Consider the following 23,721-nt stretch of genomic DNA (forward strand, 5'->3'; position numbering starts at 1 on the left):
CTGGGCTTTTTGTCATCATCTTAGTCATCATCAAAACTTCTTGAATCAATCTTGATTCATCATCATGAAGCTTGCTTCTACACTGGTCGGCCATGTGTCGTAGGCAACGCTCCAACCTTTTTGTGGATGAGCTGAGGTGAACTCTAGAGGTGGTGGCGGTGCGTCTGTTGCTCACTATTGTGATGCCTCGCCCTGCGCCTGTCTGGGGGCGCAATACTTCTCGATGAAAGCCCTATTAATAGGGGCCTGATGACCTTGCTAGGGGCGATGGGCACTCCTAGAACTGACAGAGGCCCGTAATCAGAGCTGGAAACCCCAGGACCCTATTGGACTTCTCCGGGTCCACTAGGTGTCTTGCGGGCACGATCCCTGTAAACAATAGATGACATCAAAAATCAGTTGAGCGATGTGCATACTTACCTATGTCACGATGGCATGACCTTGCTGGGGGGGACAAGCACCCTGTAGGACTGACAGAGGCTCGTAACCAGAGCTGGAAACCCTAGGGCCTTGTTGGACTTCTCCGGGTCCACTGGGTGTCTTGTGGGCACGATCCCTGCAAATAGTGGATGGCATCAGAAATCAGTTAAGCCATGTGCATACTTACCTATGTCATGATGACACAGACCAACTGATACTTCTGCAGGGGGAGATCGACACTGTGGTCGCTGGGCAGAATGTTGCTAAGTAGCAACGTCATCCATATCTGTGTAAGAGTGGTCATGTTGGTGCGCATGATCCGCACTCGTCTCTTTGCAGCGGCGCGGGTGAAATCTTGCCCCGGTATGCATAGTAGCTGCACAATAGCCTCCTCCTCTGGTTGTGCTCGCACAGTTGGCCCTCCTCCAGGATCAGGGGGTGGCCTAGGAACTGATAAAAGGAAACTACTGGCCCCTTAACCGGGAGCACAAGTCTCAGTTAAGCATTAGGGGCAGAGGACTGTGAATGCATGTATACATGATTTTGATGATGTCAAAAGAAGAATCAAGCAAAGTTGCTTCAAAAGATAAGCATGGCTTCTAGATTAATACAAGATTGCTTCAACAAACAAAGCCTTGCTTCAAGATTAATCAAGATCAAGCCTTTCCTTAAAACAAAGTGCTTTCAAGACATTCAAGGCTCTGGTAATTGATTACCAGAAGATAGGGTTGAGAAATAGCTGTTGAAAAGGGTTTTGAATTTTCAACATGTAATCGATTACCATATGTTTGTAATCGATTACCAGCAACGAAACTCCTAAAATTCAAATTCAAAAGTCATGACCCTTCAAATTATAACTGTGTAATCGATTACACAGACATTGTAATCGATTACCAGTGGAAAGTTTTCAGAAAATTTGCCAACAGTCATATCTTTTCATTGGATTTGTGAATGGCCATCAAAGGCCTATAAATAGGTGACTTGGGCATGAATTTTAAAGAGAGAGTTTTGCTTGTTCAAAATGTCTTATCCTCTCAAAAGGAAATGAGAGAGATTCCAAGAGAACTTCATTGCCAAATGCTCTCTCAAAAGAAACTCTTGGGCAAGCACTTGCAAATTCATTAAGAGTTTCTCCATGGACTTCAATTGTAATATCCTTCTCTTCAAGAGAGAATTCTTCTTTCTTTCTTCTCATTCAAAGAGATTAATTAAGGGACTAAGGGTCTCTTAAGTTTTAAGGATTCCTGAACATAAGGGATGAGTTGTCCCTGTGTGGTTCAGATTTTGTAAATGGATTTTTACAAAGGGAGTGGAAAATCTCAAGTGGGTTGCTTGAGCACTGGACGTAGGCACGGATTTTGCCGAACCAGTATAAAAATTGAGTTTGCATTCTCTCTTCCCTTATCTCATTTATGTTATTGCAATCAATTTTGCCTTGCATGTTTAAAGAACATTATTAAATTGATTGCTACTGCTTCTTCTGCATTCTAAGCCTATCCATCTTAAGATTATTGGCTGAGTAATGACATTGTTGGGCTGGTGGGAAGTTTGGCCATGTAGGAATGACAACCTCAACATGGGTTCCTTCCTCATTCTCATCCTCTTCATTTGCCCCAATTTTCTCATTCATCAAAGCAAGATGATCAAATTTGCCTTTTCAAACCCACTTCGATCCTTTCGCCGATGAAGACCAAATCCGCAAAGCTTGAGGGTGCGTACCCCACCATTTTTTCATAGTAAAACACTGGTAATGTGTCTACTATTATTGTGATAATCTCTTTCTCCATCATTGGAGGTGCCACTTGAGCTGTCAGGTCTCTCCACCTTTGGGCCTATTCATTGAAAGATTCGTGCCCCTTTGGTCATCCAGAGGCGGTGGGCCCGATGACATGCGGGAACCATTTGGTCCCGCACTTTTAAACTTTCTTTTGCTATCTCTAAGACTCAAAGCATGATAGCACGCAGAGACTAACGTCGTCTTCTGCGCCTTTTGTCATCCAGAGGCGGCGGGCCCGATGACATGTGGGGACAAATTATGGTCATTCGTACACTCGATGAGTGATAAACACGCAGAGACAAATTCTGCGCCCTTTGTCATTCAGGAGCGGCATGTTGAGTGATAAACGCGTAGAGACAAATTCTGCACCCTTTGTCATTCAGGAGCAGCGAGTTGAGTGATAAACGCGCAGAGACAAATTATGGTCATTCTGCACCCTTTGTCATTCATATTTCGCAAGTCGAGTGATAAACGCGCAGAGACAAATTATGGTCATTCTGCGCCCTTTGTCATTCGGGGACAGTAAGTCGAGAGGTGGGCAGCGAAAAATTATGGTCATTCCGTACACCTTTTCGCCATCCAGAGGCGATCGTGTCCAGTGGCACGCAGAGACAAATTATGGTCATTTTGCGCCTTGCCGCCCAGGCTCGATCGTGTCCAACAACACGCAGAGAAAAATTATGGTCATTCTGCGCCTTGTGTCAACCAAGAGGATCAAATTAGACAGTATTAGGATGATGTGTCGGTACTGATCATTTTCAAAATTTTTGCAGGTTCCGCTGGCAGGGAGATTCACCGACCGAATGGTGTTTCGCTCGAACGAAATTAGTGTCTTATCTTTACTTCCCTTTTATCTCCAGTAAAAGACAAGTAAAGAGGGGCAACGGTCATACCCTAATTTCGTCTAGGGACCATCCATTGTTGGGATGCGACCCTCGTTTGACCACTTCGAGGTACTTGGCACCCATCGTTGGGCAATTCGTGAAGTTTCGTGGCATGTCGGAAGTCAAAAGAAAGCATTGTTGCACAACCCGTGAATTTCCGTGACATGCCGGAAGTCAAAAGGAAGTGTAAATGCATAATCCGTAAAGTTCCGTAACATTCCGGAAGGCAAAAAAGGGATGATTACGTAATCCGTAAGGTTCCGTAACATTATGGAAAGAAAACAAGTATCGTCACGAAATTCGTAAGTTTCCTTAATGTTACGGAAAAAGAATCAACAAAAAAAGCCAAGGGGGTGTATTTAGTAAAAGGGGGTGCAAATAGCAACCAGGCCCATTTGGGCCTTCCAGGAAGTTGGTGCCTTCTGGAGGAAGCAACCTAGCTCGCCTGGGCGAGCTGGGTGGCAAGCTTCTCATTCCTTTTCCTATAAATAGGGGAAGGAGGGAAGAACAAAAATGTTCAACCCTCCTGGTATCTGAGATTCACTTAAAATTAGTGAGAAAAATTGTTTCCGTGAAGAAAATTCAAGCTGAGGCGCTTCCGTAACGCTTCCGTGACGTTTCCGTGGGTGATTTTGCAAAGATTTTCAACCGTTCTTCGTCGTTCGTCGTTCGTTCTTCGGTCTTCAACCGGTAAGTTCCCGAAATCGAACTTTTCAATTCATTCTATGTACCCTTAGTGGTCCTCATTTGTTTCGCGTGCTTTTATTTTCATTTCATTTACTTTCTGTACCTCCTTTTGACGTGTTTTAGTCATTTATTTAAGTCATTTTCTCGCCTAATCAAAAAATAAAATAAATTTCCACCGATCATTCGTATTGTAACATCCTTTAATTTCTGTTAAAATGAATTCCGACCTTTCGGTCATGCCGTAACCACGTTTAAAACCAAAAAAGAGGCAAAATAATAATATAATAATAAAAAATATCTTTTAGTAAAATAAATCAAAAAAATCAATCGGACGTTTTCTTTGGGATTTTTCTTTCTTAATTGAATCGACTAATAACCAAAGTGAAACTAAGGCTAAAATCAATTCATAAACCAAACTTTTTGTCATCGCCTAGAAAAGCCATTTTTAAGCTCCAATGCCTTAAAATGGTATTTTCCACCTTTATTGTTTAAACATAGATTTCTAAAAAAAGCCTAAAATCAACATGTAACTTTGTTACCTCTTTCAAAAATAAAGAGATCATTAATGGTCCAATGCCTTAATGTTTTCTCTCTTTTCAAAAGAATCGAAAGATTGTTTAATGGTCCAACGCCTTAAATGACCTTTCATTCAATAAAAACATATCTTGCAAAAAAGGATAAAAAAATAACTTAACCAAACACTTTGTTCTCAAAGAACTACGTAGGTTTGATTTCCTTATCACAATTGAGGAATACGTAGGAGCAAGGGAAACACCCTCGTCGACCACAAAAAGATAAAAATATAAAAAGTACAAAAAGAAATAAAGATGTAAAAGGGAACATAAAAATTGAAGTCATGTTTGCACATTTGATTATAGGTTGTCATCCCTTGTGACGGACGTGTGAGGTGCTAATACCTTCCCCATGCGTAAAGACAACTCCCGAACCTTTTCACTTAAAGTTCGTAGACCACGTCTTTTCCGGTTTTTCCGATGTTTTCCTCAAATAAACGTTGGTGGCGACTCCGCGCATATTTCTTTCTTGGAAGATGATCCCACGAGTCATGCGTCGCCCTCCCGCCGAAGGGTAGGTTGCGAAAATGTGCATGATCAGATTGAGGTTGTTGGCTCTCAATGAGTATAGGAGTGGAGCTATTGACATTCTCATTGGGAGTGTACGCCACATTGGGTGGCATATAATTGGGAGGCAAGCCATATGGTGGGAAGGTATGCCTGTTTTTCGCACTAAATGAGGGCCGCCCGCACCTCCCAACTCTTTGCCTTCCAGACCTACCATATCTGAGGTTGGATGATTTATTTGGTTGAGGCCATATGAGGGGGTCAGGTCCACCTCAACAATGGTGTTGGTAACGGCTATTGCAACCGCATTGACCTCCATTATCTCCTTTATGCTCATCATGGCCTCCATCCTTGTGGCCATTTGCTCTTTCAAGGCCTCCGTGTCGGCCTTCACCTGCTCTTGCACCTCCTCTACTTCACCCATTGCTCTAGCACAAGTTCGATAAAGGCGTCGTAAAGCGTGTTCTTTCCTTGTGATAACAATGATTAAGTTCGTTTTTTTTTCAAAGGAAGAATGCAATGAGCAATGCAACCAATGAAAAGCATGGATGTATGCGAAGGATGCACGGTTGAAGTATTGTGAATTTTTATGCAGGACATGGGGTTGAATCAATTTAGATTTTCAACATGGTCCATGACATCTTTGTCAAGGTGAAACTGGAAGTAACAAGGACATCAACAGTCCTAAATGTGTTTGGCAGTAGACGAAGCAGCAATGTAACTCGATCCATCTTTTGCCCCAATGTTTTGCAAGATGGTTACTTCCATACTTCAACTTGACTTGATGAACCTTTACATAAAAGCATGAGCTTGGTTCAACCTTATAATCCAAGGAATGAAAATTTCAATTGTCAATAATTTGACAACATTTCACAGAGATGAATGACTCGAGCATACTTAAGTTATGCATGGCAAATGTAATTATGAAATTGAGATGCTCGAAGAAACATCTTCTCTTAGTTAACCATGCATTAGGTACCAAGTTCAATAATTTTTTTAAATGAAACAGGTTTATGATCCCAACATGGTTGGCTCATGGTACAGAACATATGCAACTAAGAATGCAGCATGAATTTTCATGCTTCTTTTTTTGTTTTTGTTTTGCAGAGGAAAATGCAAGGATCATGCATGAGTAAACATGAAAAAAAATGGTATGCAAAAAACCTATTAGATGCATATGCATGGTGATGAAATGACTTATGCAAAATGCAATGCATGAATATGGTAAGTGACAAATGCAGGAACATATGTCCATTACGATGCCATGAAGAGATGCTTATGCGGTGCATGATATGAATGCATTTACGGACACGAGAGCCCGAAAAATCATCTCTTCTTGCCTGCGCATTTGGGGGCGCAGTGCCCCATGTGTGCAGTTAAGAAGGTGATATGGACCTTCCAACTTCCCGTGATAAAAGACGAGACCAACATACAACGCATGCGTGATGACATGATGCAGATGCGCAAAAGCGCAATAGTGGGATGTACACAACATGACAATATCCTCAAATAATCATACAACAAAGGCGTACATGACATTTAGGTTATATGCATGGCAGTGTTTAAAAGGCACGCAGCATGTTCGCTTCGTGCCCCTATTTTAGGGACCTAAACGGGAGGAACTAAAAGGCTTTTAGTGATAATTCCCAAGGTGGTCATATCTCTCTTGATGATTTCTAGAGGTATCACCCCCTTCGAAAAACATATTGTGGCAGTAGGGACTACCAACAACAATATGTTATCAAAGATAAAAACTCTAGATGAGGGTTCACTGTTATCAAGAAAGTCGGAGACCCAGCATGACCACAAATTCACCTCCACTCCTTATATTCCCATGAACCCGAGTGTAGGGCCTAGTATCTCAATGTGTGTGTGAAGGGTAGGTGTTATGTGTGTGTAGAAAAATGGTATTTCTAACTATGAATGTAATTGATAAACAAACACACCAAACACAACAACATAGCCAAGGTTATGTACAAATATGGACAAAAACCAAAGATAAAAAGGAATGAAGAACATAAATAAAGAAAAAGTCATGATGAGATGTTGCACGCTGATTGATTGGCCTAACTCTCTAAAAAATAGTCCCCAGTGGAGTCGCCAACTGTCTCAACCTACCCTTCGAAGGGAGGGTGACGCGGGGCTCACAGGTGCGTCTTCCAAGAAAGGAAAATGCGTGGAGTCGCCACCAACGTTTATTTGAGGAAAACGTCGGAAAAACCGGAAAGGTGTGGTCTACGAACTTTAATCGTGAAAGGTTCGAGAGTTGTTTTTACGCACGGGGAAGGTATTAGCACCCCACACGTCCATCACAAGGGACGACAACCTTTAATTAAGTGTGCAAATATGACTTCAAAATGTTTTATTTTCCCTTTTTATGTCTTTCTGTGTTTTTATGCTTTTTAATTTTGGTGTGATCGACAAGGGTGTTTCCCTCGCTCCTACGTATCCTCAATTGCGATGAGGAAATCAAACCTACGTAGTTCTTTTAGAACTAAACATTGGTTAAGTTGTTTTTATCTTTTTTGGCAAGATATATTTTAACCGAACAAGAGGTCATTTAAGGCGTTGGACCATTAAACGATCTTTTGATTTTGAATGGGGAGAAACGTTAAGGCGTTGGACCATTAACGATCTCTTATTTTTGAAATCAGAGAAATGTTAAGGCGTTGGACCATTAACGATCTCTTGGTTTTTGAAAGGAGAGAAATGTTAAGGCGTTGGACCATTAATGATCTCTTGGTTTTTGAAAGGAGAGAAACGTTAAGGCGTTGGACCATTAACGATCTCTTGGGGTGGTCGACAAAAGCGAGGCTTTTGCTCCTACGTATCCTCAATTGCGATGAGAAAATCAGACCTACGTGTTCTTGCCAAAGCGGTAAAGTTACATGTTGGTTTTTATGCTTTTGAAAGGTCCATGTTAACCGATGAAAGCAAAGAGGATCGTTTAACGCGCTAGACCTTAAAACGATTTTTAGTGGTTTTTGCGGACAAAGCTTGATTTGTGAGTTGATTTTAGCTTTAGTTTCACTTTAGTTATTAGTCAATTCATTCAAGGAAACATCCAAAGAAAAACGTCTGATTGATTTTTACATTAATTTATTCAAAGATATTTTGATTATTTTATTATTATTTTGCCTTTTTTTGGTTTAATCGTGGTTACAGTGTGAACGATCGGTTAGATTTTGCTTTAATGGTGATTAAATGATGTTGCAACACAAATGATCAGTTAAAATTCATTTTTATCATTTATTAAGTGAGAAATGACTTAAATAAACGGTTAAAAGCTCGTTAAAAGGGGGTACAGAAAATAAACGTAACGAAAACAAAAGTACAAAAAACTAGTAGGGACCACTAAGAGTGCATAGAATGAATTGAAAGATTCGATTTTGGGAACTTACCGGTTGAAGACCGAAGAACGAACAAAGAACGATGAAGAACGGTGAAGAATCTCCACGAAATCGCTTACGAAAACGTCTCGAAAGCGTTACGAAAGCACCTCGTGATGCAATCCTCCCTAGGAAGGGACCAGTCACTAGAGCCATGAGCAAGAGGCTCCAAGAGGATTGGGCTAGAGCTACTGAAGAAAGCCCTAGGGTTCTCATGAACCTCAGGGTAGATTTCTGAGCCCATGGCCCAAGTTTGGGTCCAATTCTCTTTGTACATATTAGACTAGGATGTCATTATATTTGATCCTTGTATTTAGGGCTCCATATTGTACGTAGGGTACCCTAGAAATATAGGATTTTTCAACCCTTGTATTTTAGGGCACCTAGACTAGTTTTTGTATTAGGGGTAGTTTTGTAATTTCACATGCACTAAGTGAATATTTGATGTGTGTGGTTGGAAATAAATTTAATTGAATTGGTAGAAGCCCAATCCAATTAAATTTTAGAGGGGGAGGTGAGCATTTGCTTACTACACCCCATTGCCACATCATATAGTCACACTTTGTGCATGTCCTTCATGCTTTACATGCCTCATGACACCTAAGCACACTTAGTGGAGAATCTTGGAATTGATCTTGGATTAGTGGGCTGAACCATAACTAAAATTCACTAATCATAATTAGTGAAATTTTGGCTCCAAAGTTTGGCTCCACAAATTCAATTTCAAATTCAAGTGAAATTTGAATTGAAATTCAAATTTCCCTCCAATTTTGTGTGACACTTAGACTATAAATAGAGGTCATGTGTATGCATTTTTTTGAACTTTGATCATTTGAATATTAACTTCAGATTTTAGAGCTCTTTTAGAGCACAAAATTTCATGCTCTTCTCTCCCTCTCCCTTCATTAATCTCCTTCTTCCTCCAAGCTCTTATCCATGGCCTCCTATGGTGGTGAGCTTCTTCTAAACTCATCTTCTCCTTGAAGTGGCGTCTCCTCTCTCTCTTCCTTCTCCATTCTGCTGCCATTCATCTTCCAAGAAGCAAAGGAAACCATTGATGAAGAAGATCCTAGGCCTACATGCTCCAACGGAGCTTACATCACCTCGGCTTGGATTTTTTTCATGGAAACAATTTTTCTCACTAATTTCGAGAGTTTTCTCAATACCAGAAGGGCTGAACCCATTTGCTCTGCCCTCCTCCCCCTATTTATAGGAGAAAATAGGGAGGTGGTTGCCGCCCAGCATGCCTAGGCGAGCTGGGTTGCTTCCACCAGAAGGCACTGCCTTCTTTTGGAACACTCAGGAAGGACCAAGTGGGCTTGGTTGTTATTTGCACCTCATTTTCACTAAGTACACCCCCTCTTGGTGTTTTTTTTATTGATTTCTTTCCAAAACGTTGCGGAACTTTATGGATTACGCAACGATGCTTGTTTTTCCTTCCGGAATATTGCGAAACTTTACAAATTACACAATGATACTTGTTTTTCCTTCCAGAATGTTGCGAAACTTTACGGATTATGCAATGATGCTTGTTTCGAGGGTTCCGAAGGGAGCAAACAAGGTTCAAGGACCGAACACAAGTACTCCCGGACAAAATTAGGGTATGACAACCTCCAAGGAGCCTTCTACCAATTAAGAAGTCACCTTCTTCTTGGGGTTAGACTTCCTCACTAGACTCTTCACCCCTTACATCATCTTCACTTCCACTAGAGGAAGGGGAAGAAGTAGTCTCCTCTTGACTACTATAAATTTCTCGACCCCTCATAATCATGGTTTTCTTTGTGGGGCATTGAGAGGCAATGTGACCTCTCCCAAGACATTTGAAGCATTTAATGTTGCTAGTCCTTTCTTGGGAACTAGTCTTAGTGGTGGATTTCTCTATGGTCTTACCCTTATCTTCCTTGGGTTTTGAAGGCGCAACCCCCAAAACTCCTTGGGCTTGGTCCTTCCTTGGATAAGAGTGAAATCCATAAGATTTTGAAGAAGGCTTTCTTTTAAGTTGTTGCTCCACTCTTATACAAAGTTGGACTAGCTCATCTAGGTCCCTATATGGAAGGAGTTCAACCTTATCCCTCACTTCCATATTGAGCCCACTAAGGAACCTAGTTATGCTTGTTCTTTCCTCCTCCCTAAGTCCAGCTCTTAAAAGGAGTAGTTCAACATTCATACTCCATTGTCTAAGCGTTTGGAGCTTGTCCATAAGCTCTCTTTCATAGTAGGAGGGAATGTGCCTCTTCCTAAGGGCACTCTTAAGATCATTCCAATACTCTACTGGAGGATCTCCATGAATCCTTCATTCCCTAACAAGGGAAGTCCACCAATAGAGGGCATACCCTTGAAAGCTAAGGGTAGCCAATGGAACTTTTCTCTCTTCGCTAATATGATGGCAAGCAAAGAGTTGTTCAACCTTCATTTCCCAATCTAAGTAGGCCTCAACATTATCTTTTCCATGGAAATATGGGAGACTAATGTTAACATCTTGAGGCCTTCTATCCTTTTCTTTTCTTTTGGAGTGATGTTTAGTATGTGAACTATGGCGCCCTCTATAATAGTCGCTAAGTTCTTCACTTAAACTCTTGTAAGAGTCATGACTACTATACGAGGCATGTTTTTCTCTTTTCATTTCTTTCATTATTTTTCTTCTTTCTTCCTCGCTTATTTTCTCTCTTTCATCTTGACTTATTTCTTCCACTCTTTTTTTACCTTTTTCTTTTCTCTCTTGTTTTTCTTTCCACAACTTAAGGGATCTCAACTCATCTAATATCTTATACAAGGGGTCCTTAGGAGTAGAACCCTCACCATTAACACTAGATGAAGAATGAAGACTCATGTTGGTTCCTAAGTTATGGTTCTTTCTTGTTGGGGATTTGAAAAAAAAAAGGTAAATGAAACTATGGTTGAAACAAGCCAAAATAAACACTAAAAGAGGTGTGAAAGATAAGGTAAAAACTAATTGGTAAAAGCCAAGCTATCTAGGCGGTTTGACAATGGAGGGTAAAGGAAATAAGCTATAAAAGTAAGCAAGAAATTAAAGTGCAAGAAATGCAAACTAGGCGGATCCTAAGAGTGTTTGGATGACCTCATTTAAGGTTCCCAACAAAACACTCACTATCCTAATGGAAAATTGCCTAAAATTATTACACACAAATGGAAGTAGGGTGACTTATTGGAGGCTCCCAACTTACTTCCAATGAAAGGCCTTTTTGTTACAAAGTTTGAAAGCAAAGAAAATTGCCAATTACAAATTACAAAAAAAAAAAGGCACCAACTTACTTCACAATAATTTTCAATTGAAATTTCAGAACTAGGATTGGTATAAAATAGGCACCAATTTTAGAACAAATTTTGAGCCAAAACAACAAGCACACTTCCCTTTCCCTTTTTTTTCCTAGACACTGATTTTTCTGCCAAGTTGTGTGATTTTTCTTATTTTTTCCTTTTATCCAAATCGTTTGGTTCTTTTTTCCAGATGTCTAGAAAATTCAGTAAAAATTTCAGCTTAAAACACGTAGTTACCAATTCCCAGTAATTTATATAAGTTCATATGTTCAAGCTGCCTGCACCAGCGATTTCAACCTAGAAATCAAGAGTAGTGTTTATGTTGCTTAAGGCTTGGATAGTTACAATTTGTGTTTGATTATGCTCAATTATCTTGAATAACACAATTCAAGAGAGCTTAAGACTTATTTGATTCACAAATCCAGCCACAACTCAACTTCACCATAGGCATCATGTAGGAAACTTAGAAAACAAAAAAAAGAGTTCAACAACAAGACTACTTCTAGGAATTGATTTAGAACATGTTATGAACTAAATAAAATGCATGAAATAGACTCAAAATTCAAAATATAGGCTAAGAATGACAATAATACATGAACAAATGTATCTAGAATCCAATAAACAAAATAAAAATTCAACACAAACTTAGAACATAATGTGGCAATTGCTATGACTAAACATGACTCTAAGACAACACGGATTAAGTGATTTACACTTAGATTTTTGTGTTTTTTTTTTCTAATAAATATTTTGGAAGAAAATTTAGATCTAAGGTTCAGCACAAGAATATTATGAATGAAAAATGATAGAACCTAAAATCAACACAAAACCATGATTCAAGAGTAGATCTACAAAATTTGAACCATAGAAATGCAAGAACAAGTGTAGATCTAAGATTTAATTGGTTTATTTTTTTGAATCTACTCGAAACAGAACCAAACCACAAGACAATGGAGGATATACATGGAGAATAAGATGAAGAACAAGGAACTAAAGAGAATTCACCGAACAAAAAGATAGAGGAAGCAAAAGAACATCACCTAGATGAAGATCCTCTTGATACCACATGATGTAAGCTCCATTGGAGCTTGTAGGCCTAGGATCTTCTTCATCAATGGATTCTTTTGCTTCTTGGAAGATGAATGACAGCGGAATGGAGAAGTAAGAGAGAGAGGAGACGCCACTTCAAGGAGAAGATGAGTCTACAAGAAGCTCACTACCATAGAAGGCCATGGATAAGAGCTTGGAGGAAGAAGGAGATGAATGAAGGGAGAGGAAGAGAAGAGCACGAAATTTTGTGCTCTAAAAGAGCTCCCAAATCTGAAGTTTAATTTTCAAATGATCAAAGTTGAAAAAATGCACACACATGACCTCTATTTATAGCCTAAGTGTCACACAAAATCCACTTGTCGTTCTAAAGCATCAAACCTCTCACCAACATAGGTTTGAAGTCCATCAAACCTGTCCAAAATACTCTAAAGGAGTGAAGAGTCCCCTTCAACCGGTAATTGTCCTTCATCATCATTTGGTTGAGCACCCTTTTTTACCCAAGAGCCATCATGCTCTTTGCGGTAACCAAAGGATGCAACCACAGCAGCACCGATCAAGAAAGATCTCTTGATTGGAACATAAGGTTCAGAATCAATAGGGATATTAAAATGTTGAAGGAAAAGAGTGACTAAATGTGGATATGGTAAAGAAGCATTTAATCGCAATGCCTTATGGATGCGATACTGGACTAAATGTGCCCAATCAATTTGTCGGCCAGTATGAAAGGCCCACATGACTATAAGATCTTCTTCAGAAACCTGTGCAAGGTTTAAAGATCTTGGGATTAAAATACGAACAATAAGATAGTGAAGGATGCGTCTTTCAAGAGCCAATGAACCGGCAAGAAGCCTTCCGATCATATCCACTTGGTTGGTGCAAACCAACCGGCGAGCATCATGAACAAAAAAATCAAACCTCCAATCATCGTCCAGTGCACCTTCAAATGGTACACCGTCACTAGACAATTGGGTCAAATCATAGAAGAGGGATTGGTCAATGATCATCTTTATCCCATAAACTTCTGAAATTAAGGTACTTTCTTGAATTTCAAGATTAGAATAAAAGGCTTTTACCAATTCAGAATACACAGGCAATTTTAGAGACATAAAGGGAATAAGATTTGAGTTTTGAAATGCTTGAATGCATTCGAAACTCTCATCAAAAAAGAAATCCATATCTATGAACTTAGGGTCTATGATAGAACGAGAGGAGAAAAGGTTTGTGTACCATATACATTGTTCTTCCAATGAGAACAATGAGGAGGAGGAAATGGAGGAAGGAATTGGAATATCTTGAACCTCAGAATGTCATTGGCTTCTACTCGAAGAACCTTTGCGCTTCTTTGATGGTTCCACCATTTGAGAGACTCCTTCAAAATTTCAATCGGTTTAAATGAAAGATAATGAAAAAAGATGAATTTTGGGCTTTGTGGGGAGTGATTTGGATAAGAAATGAGTGAGTTATGGCAAAAAGAAGAATTGGGAACGAGGGTTTCGCGAGAGCAATGGAGGTTTCTGATTTCTGATTTCGAAATCTGAATTTATAGGAGCAGGGATGCGTTGTAATCGATTACAACATTTAGTAATCGATTACACTCTTCCTGACTTGCTGTAATCGATTACAGTATTGTAGTAATCGATTACCAGAGAGCTTTTTAGAAAAACTAAGTGCTGAATGAATTCTTAGAGTGAAAGGATTTGAAAAGGGGTCAAAATATTTTATATCTAAAACTCTTATATGAAAATAAATATATATAGCATAATAGATTAAAAAAAACTTTATGAATGACTTTTAAGCAAGTAATTCACATATCATACAAAAAATCATGCAAGAATCATATGTACTATCAACTATTTGTTTTAATAATAAACTTCATGCTTCAAGAAAGAATTTAATAATAAACTTCATGCTTCAAAAAAGAAAATAACTCAATCAATCATATAAGCACATAGCAATCAATCAAAACAAAAAAAAATGTTAGTCATCATATAAACAAGTTAATTGAAAAAAAATTTCAATCAACTAAATTTTAAAGAAAATGATTTTTGATGTCACCTTTTTCATGATTCAAGTGCCTAGATCTTTAAAGATGGAAGTCAGACTTTTGCTTTTTGCTTAATCTTCTTGAGAGATGTTCTCATCGCTTTCATAGTTCTTGGATAGAAGGTTGATCTCCTTCTCCGAACCATCGTATTAGTCATTGTCATCCCAAGCAATATAAGCCTTCTTGGATCTTCTTTCTTTATAGCTTTTCTTCTCATTCTTCTCGAGCCATGACTCATTTGAGGGACAGTTTGCCTTTATGTGACCGGGTTGATTACACTTGTAGCATTTAAGTGTAGGAGAAACTTCTTGGGATCTCTTCCCATTGTTGATGTTGTAACTTCTCTCCATTCTTCTATTTTTGACAAATTTATGAAACTTCTTCACAAAGAGTGAGAAGTCCTCTTCATCATCAAATTCTTCTTCTTCTTCTTCTTCTTCTTGCATTGAGGAGGCTTTGAGTGCTATGCTTCTTTTCCTTTTGTTGGTCTCTTCATTTTGGTTGAGACGTTGAAGTTCCATTTCATGTTCCTACAATTTGCCAAACAAAGTGGCAAGAGACATATAGGAAAGATCTTTACTTTCAGAAATGGTAGTTACCTTGGGCTTCCATTCCCTACTTAAGCATCTTAAAACTTTATTTATTAAATCTTCATTAGGAAAGATTTTTCCTAAGGAGGCAAGATGGTTGACTATGTGTCTGAATCTTTTTTGCATACTTTGGATGTTCTCATTAGGGTTCATCCTAAATAATTCATATTCATGTGTAAGGGTATTGACTCTAGATCTTTTCACATCAGTGGTGCCTTCATGTGTAAGTTGGAGAGTATCCCACATCTCCTTTGCATTTGAACAGTTTGACACTCTAAAATACTCATCTATTCCTAGGGCAAAAGTGATAATGTTTTTTGCTTTAAGATTATATTGGATTCTTCTTCTATCCTCTTTAGTCCACTTATCTCTAGGTTTTTGTGTTGTGGTGCTAGTGCTTGCATCTACTATGGTGGGTATGTAAGATCCTATTACTATTGCTTCCCAAATGTTTAAATCTATGGCTTCAATAAAGATTTGCATTCGGGTTTTCCAATAGTGGTAACCCTCACCATTAAAGATAGGTGGCTTATGGATGGTGTGGCTCCCCAAAATAATGACTGGTTTAATAGTAATGATTTAATTAACAAAAACCATGGTAAATTTTTTTTTCTTCTTTTTCTTTTTCATTTCTTTCTCTTTTCACCAAAACAAGGTTTCGAAGGAAAATCCTCACTACAGAGTCCTGAATGGCCAGTTCACAACTCTATTCAGAGTCATTTCTTTCTCACCGCTCATAATCTCTAAACTATTTTGCTTTTTCAAAAGAAAGAATGTACCAGCCATTACTTTAGGTCGTCACGTGAAAATAAAAGAATAAAATACGGTCGATAAACTCTTTTACAAATAAAGTTGCTAACGCTTTCTTTTCAAATAACAAGATCGATCATAAACGCATTCATCATTTAAAGCTGTCCAAAATATGGGAGTTTTACAAAATACATAGTGTCATCCAGAGCAAAGGTATCCATAGTGGTGGCTTCAGCCACAAGTATACAATAATCAAATTCCTATACATCAGGTCTACCCATACAAAACAAAAGAGTAAACCTAACAGTCAGTCCTAGATACACCCACCCTAAAAAATACACAAAACTAATCCAAGGAGCTGTCCACTCCACCGTGCGCTGAAGCGTCCGTGTAGGTTCATCTGGATGCACCAAAGAAGTAGCCGTGAATCGAATGGTGCCCCGAAATCGGCACCTCGTGTTGCCTTCGAGGGTCTCCCAAGCTCCCTCTAGGCACTCCATCTCTACTCGATCACGGATTAGCTGCGCCGCCATCACGATCTACAAGAAAGGAAAGAAAGGGGTAGACTCTTTCACAAGAATCTAACTGCACTGCACACCATTTGTCTCATAACCACTACATGCAAGTAAAAGGGGTATTTTAAGGATTTCCATCTCTGGTAATCGATTACACATCCTTGGTAATCGATTACCAGAGGCTAAACTTGAATTACACAGCCTCAGGACATGAAATATGCAATAATGCACTGTGTAATCGATTACACATGCCTGGTAATCGATTACCAGTGACCCATTCCTCTGTGTAATCGATTACACAGGCTGGTAATCGATTACCAGAGGCTTCCACCATCTCCCAGTTCCCTTTTTAAGCCTGGTAATCGATTACACCCCTTGGTAATCGATTACCAGAGGCTTCCCTAGCTTCCTGACCTCGTTTTCAAGCCTGGTAATTGATTACACCCCGTGGTAATCGATTACCAGAGACCATCTTAGCCTCCTGTCTTCATTTTTAAGCCTTGTAATCGATTACCCACCCTTGGTAATCGATTACCAGAGGCCATAACCCACATATCAATCAAAGTTCACAGCTGGCCAGCCACCACAAACCTCCTTGCTTTGTGGTCTTTGTTCCTTTTATCTGTTGACTGCCAGGAGCTCGCCTGTTTAGGTACATCACAGGTTCTCACTGACCGACTATGCCCGGGTTGGGTCGGGATTGGCCAAGCTTGGTTTTGGGCAATAGCACCCCACCTGACGTCCCCAAGGTCTCCTGACCCCCGCGACATATCTCCAGGTACCACTCTGTGGTCAACAATAAAAGCAGGAAGTTTCACCCTTCAACACTTCCTCATCTCAAGCTTGTAGGATTATGGGGTACCCGTCACATGTGGTACTAGGTGGCGGTCGGGCGATGGTGCACAACAAGTTTTCCACATCCACAATGCGCGCATAAACCCACCATCCCCTGTTGCCCACCTCCAACTGAGCTCACGTACTCCCACGTAGCCCATATCCTCGTTTCTCTCAACACCGGGTCCCCATCAATCCTCCCAAGCTTCCACAACATCCAAGCAAAACAACATTCAAACAGCACAAGCTATCACAGCCAAGCAAAATAGGGCAAAGGCAGAAAACTCTGCTCAACACACTAACCAAAATCACAGCTTTTCTCACTTAAAGACCCCAGTAACAATTCCTTCGATCCAATTCGTTAACCGTTGGATCGACTCCAAAATTTTACTGGAAGTCTATAGTGCATAAGCCTACATTTTGACCGTTGGGATCTACTAGCAAACATCCAGAACTCATTCTACATTACTCTTTCCACAACCAGCAAATACATGGATTTTTCTGCACTTGTGCAAAATTCTGCTGCACAATTATACAACAAAATCTGCACAAAGAGCATATTTCGAAAACCACACTTCCCCTCATCCAATCTTGCCCAAATCAAATCCTACAAGTCCCAAATCATGTATCAATCATGTCTAACCCAAAGTCAAGCTTCAAAACACAACAACACAGAATCTAGGTGTCCAAAACCCCTCAATTCAATGGGTTTTCTAGGTTTGAAAAGTGAAATTTAGAATGAGATAAATTTGAAGCAAACTCTCACCTCACACAAGTCCATAACATCAATCTAAACTTGCTCAAACTGAATTTACACCTAAAATTCCACCGAATCAAAATTTGACTCCTCAACACCCAATTTTGCCCTAGAAATGGCTCTTTATTCACTTTGATCATTTGTTTTTCTCTCTAGCACAGTCCAAGCTTTCTCCCAAGTCCTAAATGACATTTCAAGCTAGTATTAACTCACTTTAACCTCCATTTACCACAGAATTCAGACTTAGCCTTCCAACTCTCAAAGCCTCACTCTTTTTCCACTCACAACACCACATTCTCACTTTCTAACCCTAGGTAAACTCTACCCTTCATCTCTAACAGTTTCCATAGGCAATTTCAGCATATAAACATCATCACAAAACCCTAAAACAGAATGGGTATGTCTAACTCATCCCAACATGGCAATTTCAACAAGCTTTCAACAAGTTCCTTCACAAATAATCATCACACAGCAGAAACCTAGCAAGACTACCCATCATATCTCCCAAAACCCCATACCCACGAAATTTAAGAGAGAAAGAAGTCCACCCAAACCTGAAATTTCGAAGTCCCACTCGTAGCCACGCACTTCACGACTCCAAAAACGCCCTCCTTTCACGATTTGGGGCAGAAATGATGGCCAAAGGTTGGAGCTTTGTTAGGCAACAATGGTGGATGAGAGAAAAGAAGAAGAAGGCTGCGTGAGAGAGAAGGAGAGCTGTCTGAATTTTTTTTTTCTGCTGAGTGAAGAGAGAGAGAGTTGCTTTTTGATCTTAATAAAAGGGTTTTCTTTTTTTTTCTATTATTTTATTTAAGCAATGCCACATGTCTCCATTTGAGTGGAGCAAGAAGGGCCCACTTTCTCTTTTTGACTGTGACCCATACTCAGTCACAAAAGTGAGGAAAATCTGACCTTTGAAACGCTAAAAATCCTGCCTCGGTTTGCGTGCCGTTTCTCTGGTTCCAGTTTCTCGCGTTTCTCTGCGTCCGTCGGGGCCAATTTTCGAAAGCAAGCAATATATATATCAAAACGCTCAGAATAAAACCCCAAGCGTGATTCAGAGGTTGGTTTCGTTAAATTCTAAGTCGCACGCAAAACGATGATTTTTAAACTAATTAATTAAGAATTAACCCATAACCTCCCAGTTATGGACTTCTCTTCCTTAATTAGCCTAACCCGCATATCTTGCCCCCACTATTCCTACCCTTACCAAGAACATATAGGCATATACACTGAATAATACTTATATATATAATCATTCAAAATACATCGTTTCCGAAAACTCCGGGTAGAAATTTCCAGGATGTTACAGATGGAGTTTCCTTCCGGAAACAGAGAATTTGAGGAAGCCATGAATCTTGAAGTTGTGAAACTTTCTACAAGAAACCTGCTCTGATACCACTTGTTGGATCAAGTGGTCTCGGAATAATTAAGAAGGGGGGGGGGGGGTTGAATTAAAAGTACACAGCGGAAATTAAAGAGTGCAGGGAAGAAGAAGACAAACACAAGATTTATACTGGTTCGGCCACAAACCGTGCCTACATCCAGTCCCCAAGCAACCCGCGGTTCTTGAGATTTCTTTCAACCTTGTAAAATCCTTTACAAGCCAAAAATCTACAAGGGATGTACCCTCCCTTGTTCTCTTTGAATAACCAAGTGGATATACCCTCCACTTGAACTGATCCACAAGAGATGTACCCTCTCTTGTTCTCAGTAGAATAATTCCCAAGTAGATGTACCCTATACTTGTACCACAAAGGATGTACCCTCCAATGTGTTGGGACAAAGAATTCTCAGGCGGTTAATGATGCAAGCCTACCCCCCAAGGACATTAGATAGAAGACTCCAAGAAGATTGGACCAAAGATGCAAGAGAAGGCCCTAGGGTTCTCATGAGCCTTAGTGTAGATTTTCGGCCCATGGGCTAAGTATAAGCCCACTTATCTTTGTACATATTAGATTAAGGTTTCATTAATTTTGGGCCTTGTATTTAGGGCTCCATAATGTAGGTAGGGTACCTTAGAAATATAGGATTTTTCAGCCCTTGTATTTTAGGGCACCTAGACTAGTTTTTGTATTAGGGGTAGTTTTGTAATTTCACATGCACTAAGTGAATATTTGAGGTGTGTGGTTGGAAATAAATTTAATTGAATTGGTTGAAGCCCAATCCAATTAAATTTTAGAGGGGGAGGTGAGCATTTGCTTACTAAACCCCATTGCCACATCATATAATCACACTTTGTGCATGTCCTTCATGCTTTACATGCCTCATGACACCTAAGCACACTTAGTGGAGAATCTTGGAATTGATCTTGGATTAGTGGGCTGAACCATAACTAAAATTCACTAATCATAATTAGTGAAATTTTGGCTCCACAAATTCAATTTCAAATTCAAGTGAAATTTGAATTGAAATTCAAATTTCCCTCTAATTTTGTGTGACACTTAGACTATAAATAGAGGTCATGTGTGTGCATTTTTTTTCAACTTTGCTCATTTGAAAATTAAACTTCAGATTTCAGAGCTCTTTTAAAGCACAAAATTTCGTGCTCTTCTCTCCCTCTCCCTTCATTCATCTTCTTCTTCCTCCAAGCTCTTATCCATGGCCTCCTATGGTGGTGAGCTTCTTCTAGACTCATCTTCTCCTTGAAGTGGCGTCTCCTCTCTCTCTTCCTTCTCCATTCCATTGCCATTCATCTTCCAAGAAGCAAAGGAATCCATTGATGAAGAAGATCCTAGGCCTACAAGCTGCAATGGAGCTTAGATCAGTTAGTCCTTTGAATCTTTATAAGGGGAAACAAAAGATATCTCAGGCGGTTAGTCCTTTGAAATATTTTGCTTAAGAGGAAGGGAAGAATCAAAAGAATTCTCAGGCGGTTAGTCGTTTGAATCTTTTGTAAGGGAGAAGAGAGACACAAAAGAATTCAGGTTGTTAGTCCTTCTATTCTTTTGGCAAAGGGAGAAGAGAATGAAAAAGATGAATAACACAAGTTTTTTATCAAAGAACTTTTCTTCAAAGAAAAAGTATTGAACAAAAACTTTTAGAAAGATGAAGAGAAATGAATCAGAAAATTCTGTAGAAAGATATAGAAAGATTGATTGAAAGATGTTGAGAGATGATGTTGAAAAAGATTGAAAGATAGATGATTGTTAGATTATGAAATTCATGTCATGGTCACATATTTATAATCTCTTGATGACTCAAGTCAAAGTTTGTGACTTTTGGCAATTTCTTTAAAACTAGTCACTTAAAAAGTTGTGACTTTAGAAAAATCTTCAGAAACAAGTCACTTGAAGAATTGTGACTTTTGGAAATTTATTTCTCAAAATCAGTCACTGGTAATCGATTACCATTAAGGTGTAATCGATTACACATCAATAGATGTGACTCTTCATTTTAAATTTTGAAAAACAAAACGTTTAGAAGCTCTGATAATCGATTACAAGTATTGTGTAATCGATTACACAAGTTTAAAATGATTTGAAAATGTTTAAACACAAGTTGTAACTCTTGAAATTTGAAATCTTAACGTTTTAAAAACACTGGTAATCGATTACTATCTTCTAGTAATCGATTACTAGAGAGTAAAACTCTTTGGTAATGATTTTGTGAAAACTTCTTGTGCTACTCAATGTTTTGGAAAACTTTTTTAATACTTATCTTGATTGAGTCTTCTCTTGATTCTTGAATCTTAAGTCTTGAATCTTGATCTTGATTATTCTTGAATCTTGATTCTTGAAACTTGATTCTTGAATCTTGAATCTTGATTCTTGAAACTTCATTCTTGAATCTTTGGAATTTGCTTAACTCTTGATTCTTTGGCATCATCAAAATAACCTTGGAAGACATTGCTTCTACAACTCAAACAGTTGGGCATGTAAAAAGACAAAACTTCTTTAGGCTCCAAAGCTTAGTCTTCATGTTGCTCCCCCTATCTCTAACAATCTCCCCCTTTTTGGCTTTGATGATGCCAAACTTGAATTGTCATTTGAGTGCATTTGGAGTGTCTTGAGAGGAGAGACTTTTCTTTAAAAAACCTAAAAGTTTCAAAACATTAAGAGAAGTGTCAAATCATATCATCATCATCATCATTAAGTAGAGTTGTATATGAATGCATGTATGTAATGCACTACTTCTTCCTAATGCAATGCTAACGCAATGTTTCTCCCCCTTTTGGCATAACAAGGCCAAAAAGTCATAACTACTCATAGAGTAAACAAACAAATATATGATGTGAATAGGGAAAAAAGATCATAGCATTTCATTCATAGAAAAACATTACAACTTAATCATTACAACTATTATGAGAAAGCATAACTAATTAATCAAACATCACAAAATAAGTGATCAGAGACAGAAACAAAATTAAACATAATCAGAAAGGACAATCAGACAACAAAAGCCAACTCTTAAAACATAACTAAGCTTCATCCTCATCAAGGTTAAGGAGGTTGCTAAGGCTCAACCTAGTCTCAATGTTTTCTAGCTGGGTACTTATATTCTCCAACGAACTATGAACTCCAATTGAGTGTTCAGTAACACCCTGAAATATTACTAGTTATAAATCGATGTTTAATTATATTTATCATGTTATTTGACTATATGGTTGACTTGAACGAGTTGAGGTATGACTTGAATTAGTCATGTATTAATTTCTTGATTTGGATGCTAAATTATGTGGAGTTTTGTTGAACTAAGTTGAAATTATGAGATTTCATATTTTACCCAAACCTATCTTAGTAAAATTGTGATAACGGATTCATTAACCGTTGGATCATCTTCACATTTTTCCTGGAGCTTACTAAGACATTGTTCCACAGTCTGACTGTTGGGATTTTGAAAATAACAACCTTTGATGTCTCGCTAAGCGAGAAGGGCGCGCTAAGCACAATTCCAACTCGAGAGGGAATTGCGCTGAGTGAGATTTGGCCTGCTCAGCGAGCCCTAGTGTAGAGGGAGTTACGCTAAGCCCAAATTCTCGCACTAAGGGCGAAAAGTGGACTCTGGCCTAGCGAGATCTGCATATTATAAATACGCTCCTCATTGTGAAAAACACGATTTTTCACTCTCCTCTTCTCCAAAACACCACCCAAACCCTAACACTTCATTTTTCCACCACCCACGACCACTGGTGACCACCGCGAGTCGCTGTTGCTTGCCGTCGAACCCCTACACCAAGAGGAACACTTTAATTGGAGCAGAATCCTCCTCAAGGATTCAGTGGAGAAAATCCCCCAATCCTCCATTTCATAGCTTCTCTGAGGTAATCTTGATTTCTAAACCCTTCTCTTAGTTAGTTTGAGTTTCTCTTAGTGTCTCATGTGTGTTGGGTATGTAACAGGGTGTTTTTATACTTCCTTTGAAAAAACCTAGAGAATGAGACATTGTAAAAGTTATCTTTTTATAACATTGATGTTATTTTTGTGGCCTTCACTGAACCCGGTCACATTGGCATGATCAGAATTTCAAAATGATGTTTCCTTTTTGTAGAATCCAAAACACCCCTCATTACCTTGTTTCTGAAATCCATATTAAATTTCCTTCAATTTGACATATAGAACCTTGTGTTTGGACTGACGAGCGTGAACAAGAGAGACCTTTGAGCGATGCAAAAAGGAACTAAAGGAGAGCTCACGATAGGTGAGGGGAGTTTATTATAATTTACC

The sequence above is a fragment of the Glycine max genome, chromosome 18, assembly GCF_000004515.6.
Source record: "Glycine max cultivar Williams 82 chromosome 18, Glycine_max_v4.0, whole genome shotgun sequence".
Lineage (NCBI taxonomy): Eukaryota > Viridiplantae > Streptophyta > Magnoliopsida > Fabales > Fabaceae > Glycine > Glycine max.